This window comes from Ictidomys tridecemlineatus, chromosome 3, assembly GCF_052094955.1.
Source record: "Ictidomys tridecemlineatus isolate mIctTri1 chromosome 3, mIctTri1.hap1, whole genome shotgun sequence".
Classification (NCBI taxonomy): domain Eukaryota; kingdom Metazoa; phylum Chordata; class Mammalia; order Rodentia; family Sciuridae; genus Ictidomys; species Ictidomys tridecemlineatus.
The window spans coordinates 42,827,081-42,849,093 of record NC_135479.1 but is presented as its reverse complement, the minus strand read 5'-3'; the positions used below and the strand labels follow the sequence as shown (position 1 = coordinate 42,849,093).

Below are 22,013 nucleotides of genomic sequence, written 5' to 3'. Positions count from 1 at the left end.
ACAGAACAATCAAGAGGTAAAAGCCAATCTCAGAAAAAGCAAGGAGCTAAGCAACTCAGTGAGACCTTGCCTCTAAATAAAATACAAAATATGGCTGGAGATGTTGCTCAGGGGTCAAGTACTCCCGAGTTCAATCCCCAGTACCAAAAAACAAAACAAAACAAAACAAAATCACTCAAAACAAACATAGACTCTAAATGTAAAATTTAAAGCTAAAATATCCGTAAGAATATTTAGGATAAAAATTCATGACTTTGACATAGAAAAACAATTCTTAGGTAAAAATCAAAAGCAGCGCACGGATGCTGGTAGCTCAGTGGTAGAGGATTTGTCTAGCACATGTGAGGCACTGGATTCGATCTCAGTACCACATAAAAATTAATAAATAAAGGTATTGTGTCCAACTACAACTGATAAACCCAGCCTAATTCCCTCTTAAGACTGGGAGCCATCTTGTCACAAAGGTATGAAAACTTAATTTCGGCTTTGTTATGAATTACTGCGATTTCTAAACTTGTTTGGAATGCCTGCCCATGCTTTGAACTCACCCATGCCTGGCTTTCCCTGACCAGATAATAACCCTCTCTGAAACTTTAGTGGCGTCTCATAAATTCTGGCTCTCCCTGGCCAGATAACGACCCTCTCTGAAACTCTAGTGGCACCTCATAAATTCTGATGTTGGGATCCAAATTTACTCCCTAAGTGCTGAACCATTTATACCATTAACCTACTACCTGCCTTTGTATTATGCTTGTTAAAATCCTGTTACCTGAAAGTTCTCAAGACATCCCCCTTTTGCAACTTTTTGATGCTATAAAAACTATGCTCCTAGAAAGCTGGAGTGCTGTCTTCTATTCCCACTGGTTTTGGGAGAGACAGCCCCGGCTAGTAGGAATTACAAGCTTGCTTTAATTTGATTTAAATTGGAGTCGATGGTCTTGTCTTTGCATCATGGTTTAACATACATACATACATACATGTGTTGTGTCATCTACAACTACAAAAAAAATTTTTTTAAAGCAAGGCTGAAGTTATATTATAGCTCAGTGATAGAATGATTGCCCTGATTTGATCCTCAGCCAAAAACAAAAACAAAAAACCCTCATAGAATACTGATAAACTAGGTCTCATCAAAATTGAAAATGCCTGCCCTTTGAAAGATAGTCAAAAAAATTTGGGGGAGGCAAGGTGGAAGTTACAGGGGACTGAATCCAGAAGCACTTCACCACTGAATCACATCCCCAGCCTTTTTATATTTTGTATTTAGAGACAGGGTCTCACTGAGTTGGTTAGGGCCTTGCTAAGTTGCTGAGACTGGATTTAAACTCGAGATCCTCTTGCCGATGCCTCCCAAGTCGCTGGAATTACAGGTGTGTGCCACCATTCCCAGCTAAGAAAATTTTTGAAAACCATAAAAAGTCATATAATGAGACAGTATTTGTAAAATACGTTTCAGCCAGGCACAGTGGTGGCACATGCCTGAAATCCCAGCTGCTTGGGAGGCTGAGGCAGGAGGATTTCGAGTTCAAAGCCAGCCTCAGCAAAAGCAAGGTGCTAAGTAACTCAATGAGACCCTGTCTCTAAATAAAATACAAAATTAAGGCTGGGGATGTGGCTCAGTGGTTGAGTGCCCCCGAGTTCAATCCCCAGTACAAAAAAAAAAAAATTTTTTTTTCAATAAACGGGCTTATATCCTGAATGAAGAATTCATAGTTACATAATAAGAAAACAAATATCAATTTAAAAATGAAGGGGGGTGTCTTGCACAGTGGAACATGCCTGTATTCCTAACTACTCTAGAGCCTGAGACAGGAAAATCACAAAATCAAGACCCTTCTCTGCAATTTAGGAAGACTGTCTCAAAAAAAAATTTTTAAAGGGCTGACAATATAATTCAGTGGTAGAACCTCCAACTATATATCCCCAATCTAATCATGAGAAAATGATAAATAAACCCAGATTGAAGTTATTTTTCGCCCAGTTCTGAGTATCAAACCCAGGGCTTAGTGGATATTACTCAAGCAATCTACCACAACTATATCCTTAGTCAAACTAAAAAACATTTTTAAAATAACTAATCAGTTGTCATCAAAAGTAAAGTTCTCTCTCTCTCTCTCTCTCTCTCTCTCTTTTTTTTTTTTTTTTAAGATGAGGAGTGTCATAAGGGCTGGGGATGTAGCTTAGTAGTAGAGTGCTAGCCTAGCATGCACAAGGCCCTGATGCAATCTCCAGTATTGTTAAAATAAAAAAAAAATTAAAAATAATAAAAAGTCATTAGAAAAACTGGTAAACATCAAATAAAGGCTGAAGGTTAAATTCATAATACCCAACTAATATTGACTTTCTTGTCTTTATAACTATTATATGATTATATAAAATTAGAGGGAGTTGGGTAAAATGGATATATGAACACTCTACTAATTTTGCAACTGTTTTCTAAGCCTAAAATTATTGCAAAATTTAAAATATAAAAAAAGAATGGCTGGCTCTTTAGTGAAATCTCCAAAATTTTAAGTTCTTAACTAAGAAGTATGTATTAAAATAATATTCCAGCATTAACTTTGATTTCTACAACTAAAACCAAGAAATAACTATTAATTTTTCCAAAACCAATCCCTTTGGACTTTTGAATATTTATGGTACACCAGAATATTAGTGAATGGAGAGATGCATTTTATTCTAAACAATTTTTTTTCTTTTCTTCTAAGTAATTCTTGTAACAGCTTTTTAAATAAAAAGGCAATCACATACAGAAAAAAGAGTAGCAAATCACCCTTTAAAAAAATGTAAAAATTGGGCTGGGGTTGTGGCTCAGTGCTAGAGCGCTTGCCTCGAACGTGTGAGACCCTGGGTTCGATCCTCAGCATCACATAAAAATAAATAAACAATAAAGATATTATGTCCATGTATAACTAAAACAATATTTTTTAAAAAATGTAAAAATGGCTGGATATGTAGCTCAGTGATAATACTGTGTACTTGGCATGCAAGGTCTTGGGTTCATCCCCAGCATCAAAACAAGCAAAAGTGGAATTTCCCTTATCTTTTTATTTTTTATTTTTTTCCTTTTTGTGGTGCTGGGGATCAACTCAAGGCATACCAGAGATATACCCCCAGATCCAGAAATACCAGTTTGAACATGTTAGAAAATATAGTAGCAGGAAATAATTAACACTAAGATTTAGTTAGGTGCAGTGGTGCACACCTGTAATTCCAGTGGCTCAGGAGGCTGAGACAGGAGGATGGCAAGTTCAAAGCCAGCCTCAGCAAAAGTGAGGGGCTAAGTAATTCAGTGAGACCCTATCTCTAAATAAAATACAAAACAGGGCTGCTTTTTTTTTTTTTTTTTTTTTTTTTTGGTACTAGGGATTGAACCCAGGCGCTTTACCACTGAGCTATATATGGATCCAGCCCTTTTATTCTGAGACAGCACCTAAGTTGCTTAGGGCCTCACTAAATTGCTGACCTCCAACTGTGATCCTCCTGCCTAAGCCTCCTGAATCACTAGGATTACAGGTGTGTGCCCATCACAACAAACCTCAATGTGCTTTCACTGGATCTAACTAAACAATTATCAAAATCAACTAATAAATAAAATAATAACAACTCATTTAACATTTACAAGGTCTTTACAATGTGCCAGGTACTCTTCTAGATGCTGGAGATTATGAAAATATAAAGTTGGAAAGGCAAATAATGGAACGAGTGCAATTTCATTTAACAAATATTTATTAAATAATAAAAAGTGAATAAAATATTCTGCCATGAAGATTATCCCTTTTAGAAAACTGAGTTCAAAATTTACCTTTGTATATCCAGATGCAGTGTCATACACCTATAATCCCAGAAACTCAGGAGGCCGAGGCAGGAGGATCCCAAGTTTGCAGTCAGCCTTAGCAATTTAGCAAAGCCCTAATAAACTCAGTGAGATCCTGTCTCAAAAACTTCAATTAGCCAGGTGCAGTGGCACAAGCCTATAATCCCAGTGGCTCAGGAGGCTGAGGCAGAAAGATCGTGAGTTCAAAGTTAGCCTCAACAAAAGCAAGGCACTAAAAAACTCATTGAGACTCTGCCCTAAATAAAAATACAAAATAGGGCTAGGGTATGTGGCTCAGTGGTAGAGTGCCCCTGAGTTCAATCCCCAGTAACCCGCCCCTCAAAAAAATTCAATTAAAAAAAGGGCTGGAGATGTGGCTCAGTGGTAAAACACCTTTGGGTTCAATCCACACTACCAAAAAAAAAATATTTACCTTTGTACAGTACTAACATGATGAATATAATTTCAGGTGGAAAACTAAAATATCGTCAGTTCAAAAAATTTTACTCAACGTAGTTTAAAATTAAACAAGGCTAAAAGATGACAAGTATATACCTTCAGGTTGCATTAAAGGAAGAAGCCACATCTGTTATACTAGTTCCCTATTCTGGTGATTCAATTAATTTCTCTAGAACTTTTCTCTAATTAAAATGGGTTGAATTTTTTTGGCATTAAATCTAACAAGTATTTGAATATTACAAGTAACTACTTCCTTCCATGCTTTGAAAAAAGGAAGTTACAAACTATCTACTTCTTTCAATACTGAATAGCATATATATTCAAGAGTATTTTACTAGAGGATTCATTCATATCAGAGCTTTATTTTCACCTGTTTATTTGTTTATATATTATGTATTTTATGTTAAGCCAACTAAAATCAAACAACTTAATATCTATGACTTCAAAAATTGTGTTTTTTCTAATGAAAAATGAATGGGCATCTTTGGATACCAAGTCAAAGGAAAATACAAATATCTGAAGTGAAAAAAGCCCCAAATTGGTTTATCTGTATTAAAGTTTATAATTGTTCATAATGTCAGAAGGATCTTAGCGCTGAGGTTGTGGCTCAGTCGTAGAGCGCTTGCCTCATACGTATGGAGCACTGGGTTCGATTCTCAATGCCACATAATAAAAACAAAATAAAGTTATGAGACTGGGACTGTGGCTCAGCTGTAGCACACTGGGTTCGATTCTCAGCACCACATATAAATAAATAAATAAATAAAATAAAGGACTATCCAAACTTAAAAATAAAAAAAAAAAATTAAAAGAAGGATCTTAAACATTCTTTCACACAAAGGTCGAATCAGTTTCACCATATTTTGTCTTTTTAGTTACTCACAGTGCTTTGTATTTGTTACTTAATTTTACAGTAATATCAAATACTTAACATTTTTAAAGGTTTTTTCTGGGAACTAAAGAACACCAATTTGAGAATCAACAATTTATATTTTTTCATAGAGGATATACACACAGTTAACCAGCATATGAAAAGATGGTCATAATTTTAATCACTAAAGACATGCAAATCAAAGCCACAAAGAAGCACCATTTTACATGCATTAGGACGGCTATAAAAATATAGAGGACATAGAAAATTTGGAACCTTCATGCCTTCTGGCAATCAAGTAAAATGCTTCAGTTCCTGTGAAAAACAGTTGGAAGTTCCTCAAAAGGTTAAATACAGAATTATTATATATCCCAGCAATTTCACTTCCAAATATAAAAAGATAACAGGTACTCTGGGCTGGGATTGTAGCTCAGTGGTAGAGCACTTGTCTAGCATGTGTGTGAGGCACTGGGTTCAATTCTCAGCACCACATACAAATAAATTAATTAATTAATTAAATAAAGGCCCATCAACAACTAAAAATATGGTACAAAAAAAAAAGTACTCAAACAAGTACATATAGAGGCATGCTCACAAGAACACTAAAGGTGAAAAACAATCTAAATGTCCACCAATAGACAAATAGAAAAACAAATTGTGGTATGCACTTGCAAAGGATTATACATTCAGTTATAAAAAGGAATGAAGTACTAGTATATGCTATAATGTGAATGAAGGTCCAAAACATTAAAGAAGTCAAATACAGTTGCATATTCATTTATATGAAATATCCAGAAGCAAATCCAAAGACAAAAAATGAAGATTCAAAAAAAAAATTCAAAAAAAAAAAAAAAAAAAAAAAAAAAATGAAGATTCATAATTATCAGAGGCAAGAAAGAAAGGAGATAAATGAACACCTGCCAAATAAGCATAGGGTTGGGGCTGGGGTTGGCGCTCAGCGGTAGAGCGCTCGACTCACACATGCAGGACCCTGGGTTTGATCCTCAGCACTACATAAAAATAAGTAAGTGAAATAAAAGTATTGTGTCCAACTACAACTAAAAAATAAATACTTAAAAAAAATAGGCATAGGGTTTACCTTCAGGGTAAGGAAGTGCTTTGGATGAATAAATGTGGCAGCTGGACAACACTATAAATTAAATACCAATGAACTGTTCATTTTAAAATGGTTAATTTTATGTTATGTGAATTTCACCTCACGTTTTAAAAAATTCGTAATAGAAACATGTCCATGAATTCTTAGCTCTCATTTATAAAGCAGAAATCTCTGGACCTAATTAATATTTTTCTGATTCAAGATTGTGATTATGAATAACAAAGACTATATGAGTAAGCCATCCCCCATGTCTTAATTATCTCAGCCTCAGCTGTATCATCCATAAAATGATGGATTGCATGTGCACATACACAACAAGTTACATACAACATCAAGAAATTCATATACCTATTGTAACCCATTCAAGCAATTCCTCTAGACTCAACTGTGGGGGTCATAAGGAGAGCACATATTTTATCTCTACGACCCTTTTCAGTTCTAAATTTCTAATACTGTTGCAGTCTAACACAGTCAGCCTCAGATTTATATTGGCTCGTGGAGCTGTACTACGCTTTTGCCTTCTTATATAAATAGTTATTCAAGTTCACTGTCAAATACACTATGATTACTAATTGCTATCCAACACTTAATTTTAAGTTTTTAAACTTTAAAAATTCAATAAAACTGGCCAGGCACCAGAGACATGCCTAATATTCCAACAGTTCAGGAGTCTAAAGCAGGAGGATTGCAAGTCTGAGTCCAGCCTCAGCAACTCAGCAAGAACCTCAGACCTGCTAATAGCAAGACCCTGTCTCAAAAATAAAATAAAAGGCTGAGGATATAGCTCAGTGGTAGAACATCTCTGTTCAATCCCCAATATCACACACACACATTTTTCTTCAATTAGATTCTATTCAACAATTAGTATTATACATCCTATTTTAGTCATTTAAAAGGAGGAATACAAAATGATGATAGTCCAGGTAAAAGCTAAAACAATTAGCCCAGCGTGGTGGCAAACACTATAATCTCAGCTACTCAGGAGGCTAAAGCAGGAGAATCCCATGATCCAGGCCAGCCTGAGCAACTTAGCAAGATCCTGTTTCAAAATTGAAAAAAAAATAAAAAGGGCTATAATGTCCCTCAGTGGTAGAGCACACCTCAGTTCAATCCTCAGCACCACAAACACACACACACACACACTCAGCACAAACCCTAAGACAATTAAGTAATTACAAAACAAGAAAAACACCTCATTAAGTACTAAACTAGGACATTGATAAGGAGCCAAAAAGAACTTAGAGAAGAACAAGGACAATATAAGCTGGAAGGCTAGGGACTGGAAGAAGACTTAAATGGACAGGGAAGACAAGACAGATGAGATCAAAAGGGCATTAAAGGGACATTGTGGGGCTGGAGTTGTAGCTCAGTGCTAGAGCACTTGCCTAGCATGTGTGAAGCACTGGGTTCAACTCTCAACACAACATATGAATAAATAAAATAAAGACTCATCAACAACTAAAAAATATTTTTTAAAAAGGGACATGACAGAAATAGGCACAGAAGGAATATACAAAAAAAGGTTGGGCTGGGCAATAATGTGAAATAAGGTCACAATATATATGAAAGGGTTAATCATAGTTAACCTTAAAAGTTAAACAAAACAATTACCTACAAAAATAATCTATGGAAGAGAACAGGAACAAGGGAGATGATTATTGAGGGGATGGAGGGAGGGAGCCTATAGAATACTAGAAACTGTAAATTTTGCCTGTAATTTCAGTGAAGTATTTGTTACACTGTTTAATGAAAGAATAAAGAAACCTTCTACAGCTTTAATCTGAGTAGCAGAAATATTTGTAAAACTTCATTGATGTATTTTACTATTTGTATAACATACCACAATTTCAAAATAAGACACAAATAATTGCAGATGATATAGTAAGAACCTCTGTAGTTTTGAACAAGTGAAAGAAGAATGCTAGGGACAGGAATGCATCTTGTCCAGCATGCATGAGGTCCTGAGTTCAATTCCTAGCACCCCAAGGGGGAAATAAAAGAGTGCTGTATTAGGAGATAAGTCTTCTGGTAATACATGAAAGGATCTGAACTGGCAGAGGACAAAAGTCTTTTAAGTAATATTCAATTATAATAATACTAGCGCTGACACCTAACATAATGTATCAGGTATTATTCTAAGATGTATATATAAAAAATTGCTTCCAATCCTCTTAACAACCCAACATGAAAAATATTATTATTATTTATTCCCATTGTACAGATAATCAAACTTATGCTCAGAGAGATTAAGTGATTTGCTCAAATTCACACAGCAATAAGAACATCCGTGACAATAAACTTTTCACCACACATACCAAGGGCACTTGATCACTAAGCTACACTCCCAGACCTTTCTACATGCCCATAAATATACAACAAATCAAAAACAAACTAAAAGTAGCAAGAAAAACAAAATTATCAACAGATGCCCAGTGCAGTGACACATGCCTATAATCCCAGCAACTCAGGTAGACTGAAGGAGGACGGCAAGTCTGAGGCCTGCCTTAGCAATTCAGTGAGACTGTCTCAAAATAAAAAACTGAAGAGTTTTTAGAGTGCCCCTGGGTTCAATTCCCAGCAATGGGGGTTGGGAGGAGGGGTTACCAGTACTAAAATGCTGCTTATAGGCACTGAGTGAATCCAACAGCAACAGCCCTTATCCACATCTTATAACCTCAATATCAGCATCACCCTATCACCAGTCAACATCCACACCTGACCATAAGCCTCACTCAGAATTACACCATATACACACAGAATTACACCATCTACATCCCTGACTCCTAAAATAAACTTCACAAAAATAAAAAGTAATTTCTTACAAGAAAGTTACAGAGCCCTAAAAAAGAGAATAAAAACTGAAACATTTCAAAAGAAGAAATATCATGATCTCATAACCTACTTATGAATTTACATAGGAAAGAAAGAAAACAATCCTAAAATTTCTAACTTGGAAGACTTCAGGATATTAACAAAAACAAAAATATAGCCAGGTTTATGGTGGTACACACCTATAATCCCAGTGGCTCAGGAGGCTGAAGCAGGAGGATCACAAGTTCCAAGCCAGCCTCAGCAAAAGCAAGACGCTAAGCAATTCAGTGAGTCCCTGACTCTAAATAAAATACAAAATAGGGCTAGGGATGTGGCTCTGTGGTTAAGCAGCCCTGGGTTGAATCCCTGGTGAAATGAAGGGAGGGAAGGAGAAGCATGTCCATTAAAAACAGCTACACAAAAATGTTCATAATAGCTTTAGTCATAATAGACAAAACCCAGAAACCAGAAATGATTCAAATATCAACCAACAGCTGGAAAAGTAGCTCACTGGTAGACAGCTTACCTAGCATGTTCAAGGCCCTGGGTTCAATCCCCAGCACTACCAAAAAGGAAAAGGCCAAGGAACTGACTTTAAGCTTGAGGCCAGCCTTAGCAATTTAGCAAGACCCTTCTCAAACTCTCTCTCTCTCTCTCTCTCTCTCTCTCTCTCTCTCTCTCTCTCACACACACACACACATAAAGGTTGGGGTTGTAGTTCGGTGATAAAGTAATTGCCTCTCATTGACAAGGTCCTGGATTTGATCCCCATAGGTACAAAAACAAACAAAAACCAAAAACAAAACATGCAAGGGTGTATTAGCTCAGTGGCAGAACATCTGTGTAACATGTGAGACCCTAGCTTCAATCCCCAGTACTGGGGAGAAAAAAATGCTTGAATTGCTCATATCACAATGCAATCTGAATAAATGAAACTAAATAATAAACACTAAATTCTGGACACCGTTTTATTTAACTTTTTTTTTTCTAACAGAATTTATGTTAAAAAATAGAATGAGGGCTATGGCTTTAGATCAGTGGCAGAGCACTTGCCAGCGTATGTGAGGCACTGGGTTCAATCCTTAGCACCACATAAAAATAAACAAATAAAATAATGTCATTCGTCATCTACAACTACCAAAAAAAAATGGATTGATAGTACACTTTCATATATTAACTGTCAAGGAAATTAGATTTTATATCAATTATTTTGCTTACTTAACAAACATTTCATTTTTCAATAACAGAACTACCTTATTGTTTTTTGTTAAATTTTTTTTTTAGTTGTAGGTGGACATAATATCTTTATTTCATTGTTATGTGGTGCTAAGGTTTGAACCCAGTGCCTCACGTGTGCTAGGCGAGCACTCTCCCCCTGAGCCACACCCCAGCCCCTACCTTATTGTTAATGAATGGATTTACCACCTCAACAAATGTCATAGAACACATGTCAAATGTTTGCTTAGTGTATTTATTTCACCATTCCTGTCCTAAAATAGTCCATGCCATCACCTGAAAGACTAAATAAAAATCTGTATTTACAAGGCTCTTAAATGTTAACCAGATACCTTATTAAATCTAATTGTTTAGAGTTATTATACACACACACACACACACACACATATACATATATATATTTTTTTTCCAGTGAGGGAGGAACTAGGAATTGAATCCAGGGGCACTTTACCATCCCCAGCCCTTTTTATTTTGAGACAGGGTCTCTCTAAGTTGCTGAGACTGGCCTCACACTTTGGATCTTCCTGCCTCAGCCTCTTGAGTCACTGAGATTACAGGCATGCACCACCATGCCTGGCTTCCTTTTACTTTGTCTTCTACATACAGCACTTTTGATTAAACTTTTACTTTTGATTAAACTTTCTGGTATTACATTATAGAACTGAACATTCAAAGATAAAACACAAAAATACATGTAACTACCTAAACTGAAATTTTAAAAATATTTTAATTCATTTTCAAATTTTTTTTATTTTTCATTTTTGGTAGAGAATGAAAAAACATCATCATTAACAACTACATATCAAACTAAAGAATCTGAAAGTAACACATTATATTGTCCCTCCTGGGACTCAAAACCCTTTAATTTGGGCCGGGGTTGTGGCTCAGCAGTAGAGCACTTGCCTAGCATGTGTGAGGCACTGGGTTTGATCCTCAGCACCGCATATAAAAAATAAAGGTCCATCAATAACAAAAAAAAAAAATTTTAAAAAGCTCAAATTCTAGGAAACAAAATCAACTAAAATACCATATTCCTGTTGTGTGATGATTGCTATAAATTTCACAATCATCATCATCCATTTACACAACATGAGATTAAATACTATACCATGTACTATATAGAATTCCTATGCAACAATGAGGAATAAAGTTTCTTTATCAAGAGCAATTACATGGGGGCTGGGGTTGTGGCTCCGCGGTAGAGTGCTCGCTCGCCTAGCACGTTCCAGGACCTGGGTTCGATCCTTAGCACCACATAAAAATAAATGAAATAAAACTATTAAAAAAAAAAAAGAGCAATTACATGGGACTGGGACTACAGCTCAGTGGCAGAGTGCTTACCTAGCACCTGTGAGGTACCTATATTTTGTTTATTTTGTTTAGCGCCACATAAACAAAATAAAATATAGACATGATGTTCATCTACAACTATAAAAAAATTTTTTAAAGAACAATTACATGCTAAAAAGTAATTTTAGTTTTCAAAGGTCGATATGGTTGCTTTTGGCAGAGATAAAACTTTTCAAATTTTCAGTGACACTAAACTCCTGAGTCTAAAAGAAAAAACCCTTGAACTTTAGTAATTCTAGTCATCAACTTTTACTGAAACCTCTTTTTCAGTGTCCCTAAAAATAAACTGGTAAAAATCAATCCAATATACAGAGATTCATAATTGCTAGCATAAGTGGATTAGAAACATCAACCATACTGGGTATGGTGGCACATGCCTGTAATCTCAGCCACTTGGGAAATTGAGACAGAAGGATCCCAAATTTGAGGCCAGCCTAAATGGAAATTAATGAGACCCTGTTTCAAAATGAGGGGGGAAAAAAGTGGGGGGCCAGGGGGAGAGTCCAGAAGCTGTGACCAAGAAAGAATTTAAGAGTAAATGAACTGGTTCTTACGTTCACTGCTACTCAACCTGAGGTTCCAAACTGGTCTGAAAGCATGCAGGATCTCATTAGGTTGCCCAGGTTGACCTCAAACTTTGCCTATCCTGCAGTTTCCTACTGAAGACTGGAAAGCCCGTTTTCAGCAACTAAAGACTGGTCTGCAGTTTCCACTGCTCAGGTCACTGAGCAGATAGGAACCACCACCAAGCAAAATGGAAATATAATTATGGAAAATAAATAGTAGCTTCTAAAATAAAAAGGGGGGGGTGGGCTGAGGATGTAGTTCAGTGTAGAGCACCCCTGGATTCATTCCATAGTACCGCAAAAAAATTAAAAAATAAAATCAACCAAAACATAAGGACTATGGTTAGATATAATACATTGAAGCACACTGAAATCCTTTTAATATACTTATTTAGACTATTAAGAAATCATATAGGGGCTGGGATTGTGACTTAGCGGTACAGTGCTCGCCTAGCACATGCAAGGCGCTGGGTTCAATCCTCAGCACCGCACCACATATAAATAAATAAATAAATAAAATAAAGGTATTGTGTCAACTACAACTAAAAAATATAAAAAGTCATATAATAAATTTTATTAAACTACACATTACTACATATTATAATTCCTATTTTAAAATTAAATCTATGTCCCCAAATTTTTTTGAAAAATTTAATATGTCCCAAGTTTTTTAAAAAGTTCTCATGCAGGATGTGATGGCATATGCCTGTGATTCCAGCAACTTGGAAGGCTGAGGCAGGAGGATTACAGGTTTAAGGCCAGCCTTAGCAACTTGGTAAGGCCCTAAACAATTTACCAAGACTCTGTCTCAAAACAAAAGTCATTTTTATTAAAATGACTGGAGATACAGCTCAGTAGTAGAGCATCCCTGGGTTCAATCTTCAGTACCCCCCCTAAAAAAAAAAATTTATCTTGCTGGGCACAGTGGTATGAGCCTATGGAGAAGATCTCCTCCCCACCCCCCAAATACTACAGGTGTTTGAACCCAAGGGCACTTTAGTACTGAGCTATTCCCCTGTTCTTTTTACTGTTAAGAAAGGATCTCATTAAATTGCCCAGCTTGGCCTCAAACTTGTAATTCTTCTGCTTGTTTCCCAAGTAGCTGAGATTACAGGCATGAGCCAGTGTGCCAAGCCAGGATGTTCTCTGGAGCCCAGGGGGTCAAGGCCAGCCTACACAACATAGTAAGACCCTGTCTCAATTTAAAAAAAAAAAAATTTAATATATATTCTTTTAGTTGTCAATGGACCCTTATTTTATTTATATGTGGTGCTAAGAATTGAACCCGGTACCTCACACACTACCTCTGAACTACAACCCCAACCCTCTTTTTTTTTTTTTTTTTTTTACTTTATACCTCTTTTTCTTTTAATAAATTCTGCAATTCATGAGAAACTGCATTCATACAGAGCATATGACACACATTTCCCAGTATCAAAATATCAAAATTTGCCAGGCACAATGGTGCCTGCTTGCAAATCCCAGCTACTCAGGGGGCTGAGACAGGAGGATCATGAGTTCAAAGCCAGCCTCAGCAACTCAGCAAGGCCCTAAGCAACTCAGTGAGACTGTTTCTAAATCAAATATAAAAAGGGTTGAGGACATGGCTCAGTTGTTAATCACCCCCAAGTTCAATCCCCAGTTTAAAAAAAGAAAAAATCAAAATTTAACCAGCATTCCCAAAACTGCTAGTATCCTGCCTCAAATCTTTTGGACCAAGTGCAATATACCCTCTAACTCTGAGATCTAGGAAAGATAAATATGCTCAACATGACTACCAAATAACTGGTGATTGCAATGAGTATAGATTAAGAGTAAAGTTACTGGCATAAAAAGGTAAAAAATAAATATAAGCATAATTTGGGAAACACAAGAGTATAAGTTAAAACAGGTCTGAAGCATTTGTCTAGCATACACTGGAACCTGGGTTCAATACCCAGCAATGGTAGAAAGGAAAAAAAAAAAAGAAGGGATGAGGTGAAAAAGAAATTTCAAAATAAAGTTAACTGGATGCCAGAATACAAAAAAAAATATGGCAAGCAAAAGTGTCCCATAATAATGCTTACCTAACTTGGGCACCAAACTCTGACACTGCCAATTATTTTTTCATTATTGTAGTTCTCTAAATGGAATTCACAAGCCATTAAGGGGTCACAACCAAAGAAGCAAGTCTTTGCTTTCTTATAAATATTTAGCTTGAGAAAACTATTCAGGAGACAAAAAAAAAAAAACTGAGAAGACAAAATTCATACAGAGCATGGACAGTGTCTTAATGGCACATAATTTTCACTTACAATTTGTTGAATTAATTCATTTTTAAATATAAAGCATTTGCAAGGTGAAGATACACCTACGAATACCATCTAAGTAAAAAAGCTTAGAAAAAAATGAGTACTCCAATGGCCTTCAAAATCAAGGATGGTGAAAAGAGCTTAGGAGGCAGAAATGGGATATCAAATTTTTCTTAAATAAACAAATGAAATGCCAAAGGAGAACAGAAATTTCATTCCAGGCAAGGAAAAAAGAAACCTTCTCAAAGATTAAAATTCACATTAGGGCCAGGCATAGTGGCACATGCCTGTAATTCTAGCTACTTGGGAAGTTGAGGCAAAATAGCATTTGGAAGACAGCCTGGGTAACTTTGCAAGACTATAAAATAAAAAGTAAAAATAAAAAGAACTGGGGGGGCCAGGCTTGGTGGGCGAATGAATGCCTGTAATCCCAGCTGATCAGGAGGCTGAGGCAGGAGGACTGCGTGTTCAAAGCCAGCCTCAGCAAAAGCAAGGCCTAAGCAACTCAGTGAGACCCTGTCTCTAAATAAAATACAAAATAGGGCTGGGGATGTGGCTCAGCAGTAACGCGCTCGCCTGGCATGCGTGCGGCCCAGGTTCCATCCTCAGCACCACATACAAAGAAAGATGTTGTGTCCACCGAAAACTAAAAAAATAAATAAATCTTAAAAATTCTCTTTCCCTCTCTCTTTAAAAAAAATAATAATAAAATACAAAATAAGGCTGGGAATATGGCTCAGTGATTGAGTGACCCGGAGTTCAATCCCTTGATTACAACCCCCCCCCAAAAAAAGTTACAGAAGTTATACAGCTAATAAATGGTAATGTTAAGTGCTAGTTTTATTATTATTGGTGTATGAAAATCAGAAAGCTCTGTTCCACTCTATTATCTCATAATTCTTTCTCAGAAACTAAATTTTGAATGTCTTTCTAAACATTGTAGTAATTCACCTACATCTAAACCTGAATAAAATTATTTGATCAAATAATTTATCAAAAGGAAAAATGGGCCCCTTTCTCAGCTGAAAGATAAGCTAGAGGGCAATTAAATACAGTTATACTTAAATAATGTAAGGGGCAGTTACAGTTATATTTAAATAATAACTTATAGATCAGTAGTAGAGTGCTTGTTTAACATGCATGAGGCCCTGGAGTTCAATCCCCAGCATTGCAAAAATAAATAAATAACAACATAGGACAGAGGCCAGGTTGTGGCTCAGTGGTAGAGTGCTTGCCTAGCATGTGTGAGGCACTGGGTTTGATCACCAGCACCACATAAAGATAAACAAAATAAAGGTATCGTGACCATCTACAACTAAAAAAATATTTTTAAAAAACTCTAGGACACAACTGACATTGGCTTTTTTTTTTTTTTTTTTTTGAGATGGGGTCTTGATGCATTGCCCAGGCTGGCATGTCAAACTCTTGGCATCAAGTGATTCTCCAACTTAGCTCAAGAGCATTTTTACTAGGCTGTGGTATTATGCAAAGTACTCAGTAACCTGTACCTTTACTTACTTTATAGGCCAAATCCTTCTCCCACAACCTGTCACTCCCACCCCACTCCCATCCCACCCACACCAATAGTGGGGGTTAAACCTAGGGGCACTCTATCACAAAGCTACATCTCAAGCCCATTTTATCTTATTTTGAGACATTGCCTAGGCTAGCCTCACACTTGCTCTCCTGCCTCGGCCTCCACAATAGCTGGAATTATAGACATATGCCACTGTGCACTGCAAGGTACTTTGAGAAACTTTTTTTTTTTTTTTAAAGGACACAATACCTTTATTTATTTATTTTTATGTGGTGCTGAAGATCAAACCCAGTGCCTCACAAGCTAGTCAAGCACTCTCCCACTGACCTACAACCACAGCCCAGAAACCCCTATCTTTTATGAACCACATGTGTTATCATGTAAGAAGACACAGCCTTAGACTATATTTCAGAACAAAAAATCTGCTTCTAGCACAAATTGAAGGAATATAGAAATAGAAATAATTGTTATCAAATGATGACAAAAACACCTCAATTGAAAATAGCCATTTCTAGCCCTTCCGAAGTTTTAATTCATGTGATATTTTAGAAGATATAAAACATCTTTAATGAAATTAAAAATCAAATTTTAGCTAGGTGTGATGATGCAGGCCTGTAATTCCAGTGGCTTAGGAGGCTGAGACAGGAGGATCACAAGTTCAAAGCCAACCTCAGTAACAGCGAGGTGCTAAGCAACTCAGTGAGACCCTGTCTCTAAATAAAACACAAAATAGGGCTGGGGATGTGGCTCAATGACCAAATGCCCCTGATTCAACCCCTGCTTCCCTCCTACCCCTGAAAAAGTCAAATTTTAATCACTAAAAATTCAACTACTTTAACCCAACAATGGAATATAAAGAAACAAAATATTGGTTATATCTTCTCACTTTCATTTTATAACAGGAAACCTTAAAGAATATTAAAAAAAAAAAAAAGTCCAGCCATGAAGAAGTTCAGAAACCTAAAAAGCAGATGATCATATGTTGGCACACTGTTTAATGAAATAGTCCAATTTTATACAAGACTTGACTATAGAAATAGTAGTCAATAGTCAAAATTTTAAAGAAGAGATTCATTCACATATGATCCTAAACTGAATCCTTAACTCTTACCAAAAAAAGCTCTTAATTTCTTGAAAATTAAATCTGTATGAATGCAATTAGCTGTTACAATAAAAACTACTTATAATCAAAAGGAGATAGATACAAATGAGAAATTAACTGATTTTAACAAATAAACAAATCAGCCAAATACAAAACAACTTATTTCCAGGTACTACATACAATAACATATAATCTCAATTCTACATGAAATGCCAACAGTTGGCAAAGGTAACTTCTGGATTTACTAAGTATTCATGTCCACTAAGAATCATCAAATTATTAAAATCAATTATACTTCTTTGGGAGTATCCTTTTTTCATTATGGTATCCTAATAACTAATCAATTTCATTCTTATTGATGGAATAACATCAAAGAATGGGACCAAATACAATGCATATTTTTATTTAGCTGTAGATGGAAACAATGCCTTTATTTTATTCCTTTATTTTTATGTGGTACTGAGGATCAAACTCAGTGCCTCGCACATGCTAGGCAAGTGCTCTACCACTGAGTTACAACTGCTGCCCCCATGTGTGTCTTGATAAACAAATCTTATTTTTTAATAACATATATTCAATTAATTGCCATATACACAGTTCTCCAGAAGTTTATATTATAGAAAAAATAATTATTATTTTCTATTCAGCAACCCCTCGTACATTTTGGACTTACACACTACTGTATCTCTTTAAAACCTCTCAAGAGCAGGGTGAGGTAGCATGCACTGTAATCCCAGCTGACAAAGGAGGATCACAAATTTGAGGCCAGTTTCAGAAATTTAGCAAGACCCTGTCTCAAAACAAAAAATAAAAAGAACTGGGGATGTAGCTCAGTGGTAATGTGCCCCTAGGTTCAATCACCAGTACCAAAAAAAACCCTCTCAGAGGGTTGAGGATATAACCCAATGGTACAGCGCTTGCTTAGCATGCACAAGGCTTTGGGTTCAATCCCTGCAGTTGGGTGGGTGTGTGTGTGAGCATACACACAAACAAAAAAAAACCTTTCAGAGTTTCAATTTATTTTTGATAATATTCTTCAGTTTAGAAGCAATGTTTTGTTATTGTGAAAGTCTCTAAACCAGTGGATTCTAAGATATTCCTCCATGTATAAGACATGAGATTATAACCAAATTAACGAATCAGAGATCAGAATGCCAAAAATTAAGTCATTAAAAGGGAATCCACAGAAAGAGCCAGTTGTGAAAGAACAGGAAGTGATGTACACTGCCATTTTGTACATGAACTATTTAGAAACATAAGAAGTGCCATACTAATCTGGAATCAACCCAGACTAATAGTTCTCAGTATTCTCTTTCTGACAGTGACATCAGAGGTCATCTTCTGAAAAAACCCTCAGGCAGTTTTTCCTTAATAACAAATTTAGCTAATTGATCCTGAAGACACTTTTACCACTTTTAGGCAGAGTTCCTATCAGCTATGGAAAACAGTGTTTCTTTTTGTTACCCCCAAGAGTACCACTTAGTCCTGATATGCTGAAATACAGCAAATACACACCCTGTGTATATTCTTAAATTTTATAGCTTTTATTGATAAAGCCTCTCTTCCTGCAATCTTTCTAAGATAAAGGAAGTCTCTAGTAAGCAGTATGGATGGATATACACATGCTAGTATACATGAATTCATTATCAACAAACCATAATCTACAGAAATAGGCCTTATGGCACAATTTGCCACATAGGAGAAAACTCCACACGTCACAACATGAAATTTTTTATCATGAAATACAGATTCAAATGAATAGTGCTGCTTAAATTAAATCAATTGAAATGAACATCAAAAGGGAAGAAAGAAGGAAAAGAGCATTCTATTTTGTGAAGGGAAAAAAATGATAAAACTACATCAAAATCATGAAATAAGATAATAGAAACTATTAGTGCCCAGCACTATTGCTAACATCTTTATATCCCTGTATTCAAACAGATTTCAAAAAGCAACACACCAAGAAAGTTCTGGGTACATTTAATGATAACATAAACACAAAAAGTATTTTTTAAATAAATAATTCACTAAGTAAAACTTAAACACCAACTATAACTTGTTTGTAAAATATCAAGACAGATCATATCTGTGATATTACATTTTAGTCAACTTCATCACTTTGGGAAAATTATTTAATTCTACTAATATTCACATGTGGAACATTTTTAAATCACTTCCCCAGTAAACCTAAACACTTAAAGGAAAAAATATTGACAGTTCATCAAGATTCCTTCAGGACTTGAAGACTTCTTTTTGGTCACAAAAAGCACGTGGCAATGTTAAAATTGTTTTTATTTATGTTTACCCAAACAAAACCAACAAGTACCAAACCAACTGAGATGACCTTTTTAAAAAAAATGATACAAAGCAAAAGTTAATCATAATTGGGCATATTAATATCAATTATCTTGATTTCTTTAAGAAACAGAGCATTTGCTACAGAAAGATTTCTAACCTAATGATTTTCAGAAAAATTCCAATTTCAATATTACACAAAACAGTATTAACCTTTAAAATCCACAGCCCAGGGACAAACTTCTATCAGAAAGCCTGTCTGTATGTAATAATTGGTTTTTTTAAAATATTTTTTAGCTGTTGATGGACCTTTATTTTATTTATTTGTATATGTTGCTGGGAATCCAACCCAGCGCCTCACGCATGCCAAGCAAGCGCGATACCGCTGAGCCACAGCCCCAACCCCTGTATAATTTTCAATAACTCTTCAAAACTTGCAAAAGCTATAGGAAGAAAAATAAAGAGAATACAAAATTATTTTATTTGAATTCTAACGAAAACTCAACCTGCTCCAAAACAAAAAAAAAAAAAAAAGCCCATCCAGAGACACATCAACTGTTCCAACTTGAGGGGTCCTCTTGAAAGGCCATACCCCCTAACAATAACAACAGGAGCAGCTATACTTTCCATGGACAGATCTCAGGAGAAGAGTATTAACGGTACTGTTATCGATTTAAAAATCAAAGGAAGAAGAGTAACCTTTCCAAGGGAAGCGCCATTATTTCTCTCTCCTGCTCCCCCTCCCTTCAGTGTATACATGGGTCTGTGTATGAAGAAATTGCCTCGGACTTCTGCAGCATTGCAGTACACTAGACGATGAGGAAGGGGGAAGGGTAGGGGGAGAGAAACGCTTCCACCACCCCTAAAGAGAAGTATATATTTCTTGAGGGTTGAATCCACCCAGTAGGCTATTCAGAGCAGTCTCCCTTCCCAAGAACACATAGACACTACAAAGGAGGAGGAGGAATGGGAGGAGCAGAGAGACCTGAGGGAAAGGGACTTCGCGCCTTTAAATCGGGGTGCACATCAATCCTGTCTCCCTACGAGGGCCACACCTTCCTCGAAACATCCCCTTCCACCACCCCTTCCGGTGACCCTCAGGAAAAAGGAATGTAATTGCTCCTGCCCCGCATAACAGGAGGGCGCCCAGCTAACCAGCTTCTTCACCCCACCCACAGAATCACAGACCCTCCTTGTCTCCCTCCCCCACCCCACTCCCACATCCCTTCTTCCGTAGAGGCCTGAGTGGGCCGAATTTCCCCGCCCCCCGCCAGGTCTCCTTTCCCTAGCAGAGGTGCCCTTACCCTTTAGCCGTCAGGTCTGGAGCGGAGTAGGCAAACGCAGCCCCCCGCAGCGCTCAGGTAGCTGCTAGCTGGAGGGCGAGGAGTGAGGAGGGGGCCTGGCGACCGACCGCCGCCCCCCACCCCGCGGAGCCCCAGCGAGCTGCCCAGCCCAAGCTCTGCGACAAGGGGCGGGGAGGGGGGCGGCGAGGGGACGACCAGAGTCGAGGAGGTGCCCTCAGCGCTGGGGCTCAGCTAAGATGGCGCGGGGAAGTGCCCGGAGCCGCCGCCGCCGCCTCGGGGGAACCGGCCCGGGCCTCGGCCGCCTCCCGTTCTCACACAGCCGAGGCCCTCTCGGTCCCCCGCCGCGGCCCCTCGGCGGGCGGGCCCACGCGTGGCCCTCTGCCACCACCACCACCACCCCTGGGAAGGGGGCGCTCACAAAGAGAAGCGAGGCCGCGGGCCGGCCGGCGGGCGGCGGGGCGGGGTCCCCAGGGGCCGGGAGGCCTGAGAGGCTCGCGGGTGCTTAGCACTCTTGGCCCGCGAAGGGCGCAGGGCGAGCGGGACCACTCCTCTTTCCTCAAGCAGGCAGTGGTACCGACTCACTCTCTTTGCCACCCTCCCTCTCTCCTTCAGAGCCCTGAAGCCACAGAGCCCGGCCGCTGCCCAGGTTCCCCCCCTTCCCCGACACCACTCCCCTCCTCCCGACAGTCATCCCAGTCTCCGATCTCGCGAGATTTCCCGCCTGACAGGCAGGCCCGACCCTGCGCAAGACACGACTGCGTACGTGCGCGCGCCCGTGAGGGCGCGTGTAAACCTTTTAATTGAGCCGAGTTCCCCCGGTGGCCTATACTCTGTCCAGCGCAACCTCACTCAGCTTTCTGAGCTTCTGTGCCACGCGGGTGACAGGTGTATTCACCCCCGGAGGTCTAAGAAGACTAACTTGTCTGCACTCCCCTTCTTCTCACCTCCAAATCATCAGCTCCTCCCACCAACCAATAGTGCTGGTGTGAAAGTTTGTCCTAAAGTGTAAAATATCCCATTCCTTAGATACCTTACCTCGACTCCTCCTTGGAATTCAGAGGTAACCTGAGCATCGTAATCAATGTATAATTCAGTTTTCAGATTCTAATAGTTTATAGTAATTTTTGGAAAGGCAGTAAGACTTGGAAATATAATTTAAGCCACCCTATATATTTGTGATGGTAGGAAAGCTACTTAAAAAGAATTTGCAGGTTTGGTAGTTTGAGTGATGAGTAGTTTTTTGGAACAAGTGCAGCA

General features: G+C 37.8%; 1 protein-coding gene across 2 annotated transcripts in view; it reads right to left on the bottom strand.

The window, feature by feature from the left end:
• Taok1 (TAO kinase 1) overlaps positions 1–21,424 on the bottom strand; it is a 137,171-nt gene extending 115,747 nt beyond the window's left edge. For both annotated transcript variants that reach the window (XR_005726458.2, XM_005327853.5), the window contains exon 1: positions 20,757–21,424. The gene's annotated coding sequence lies outside the window, so the exon portion shown is untranslated. The remainder of the gene's footprint in view (positions 1–20,756) is intronic.
• Positions 21,425–22,013: the final 589 nt, after the last annotated feature.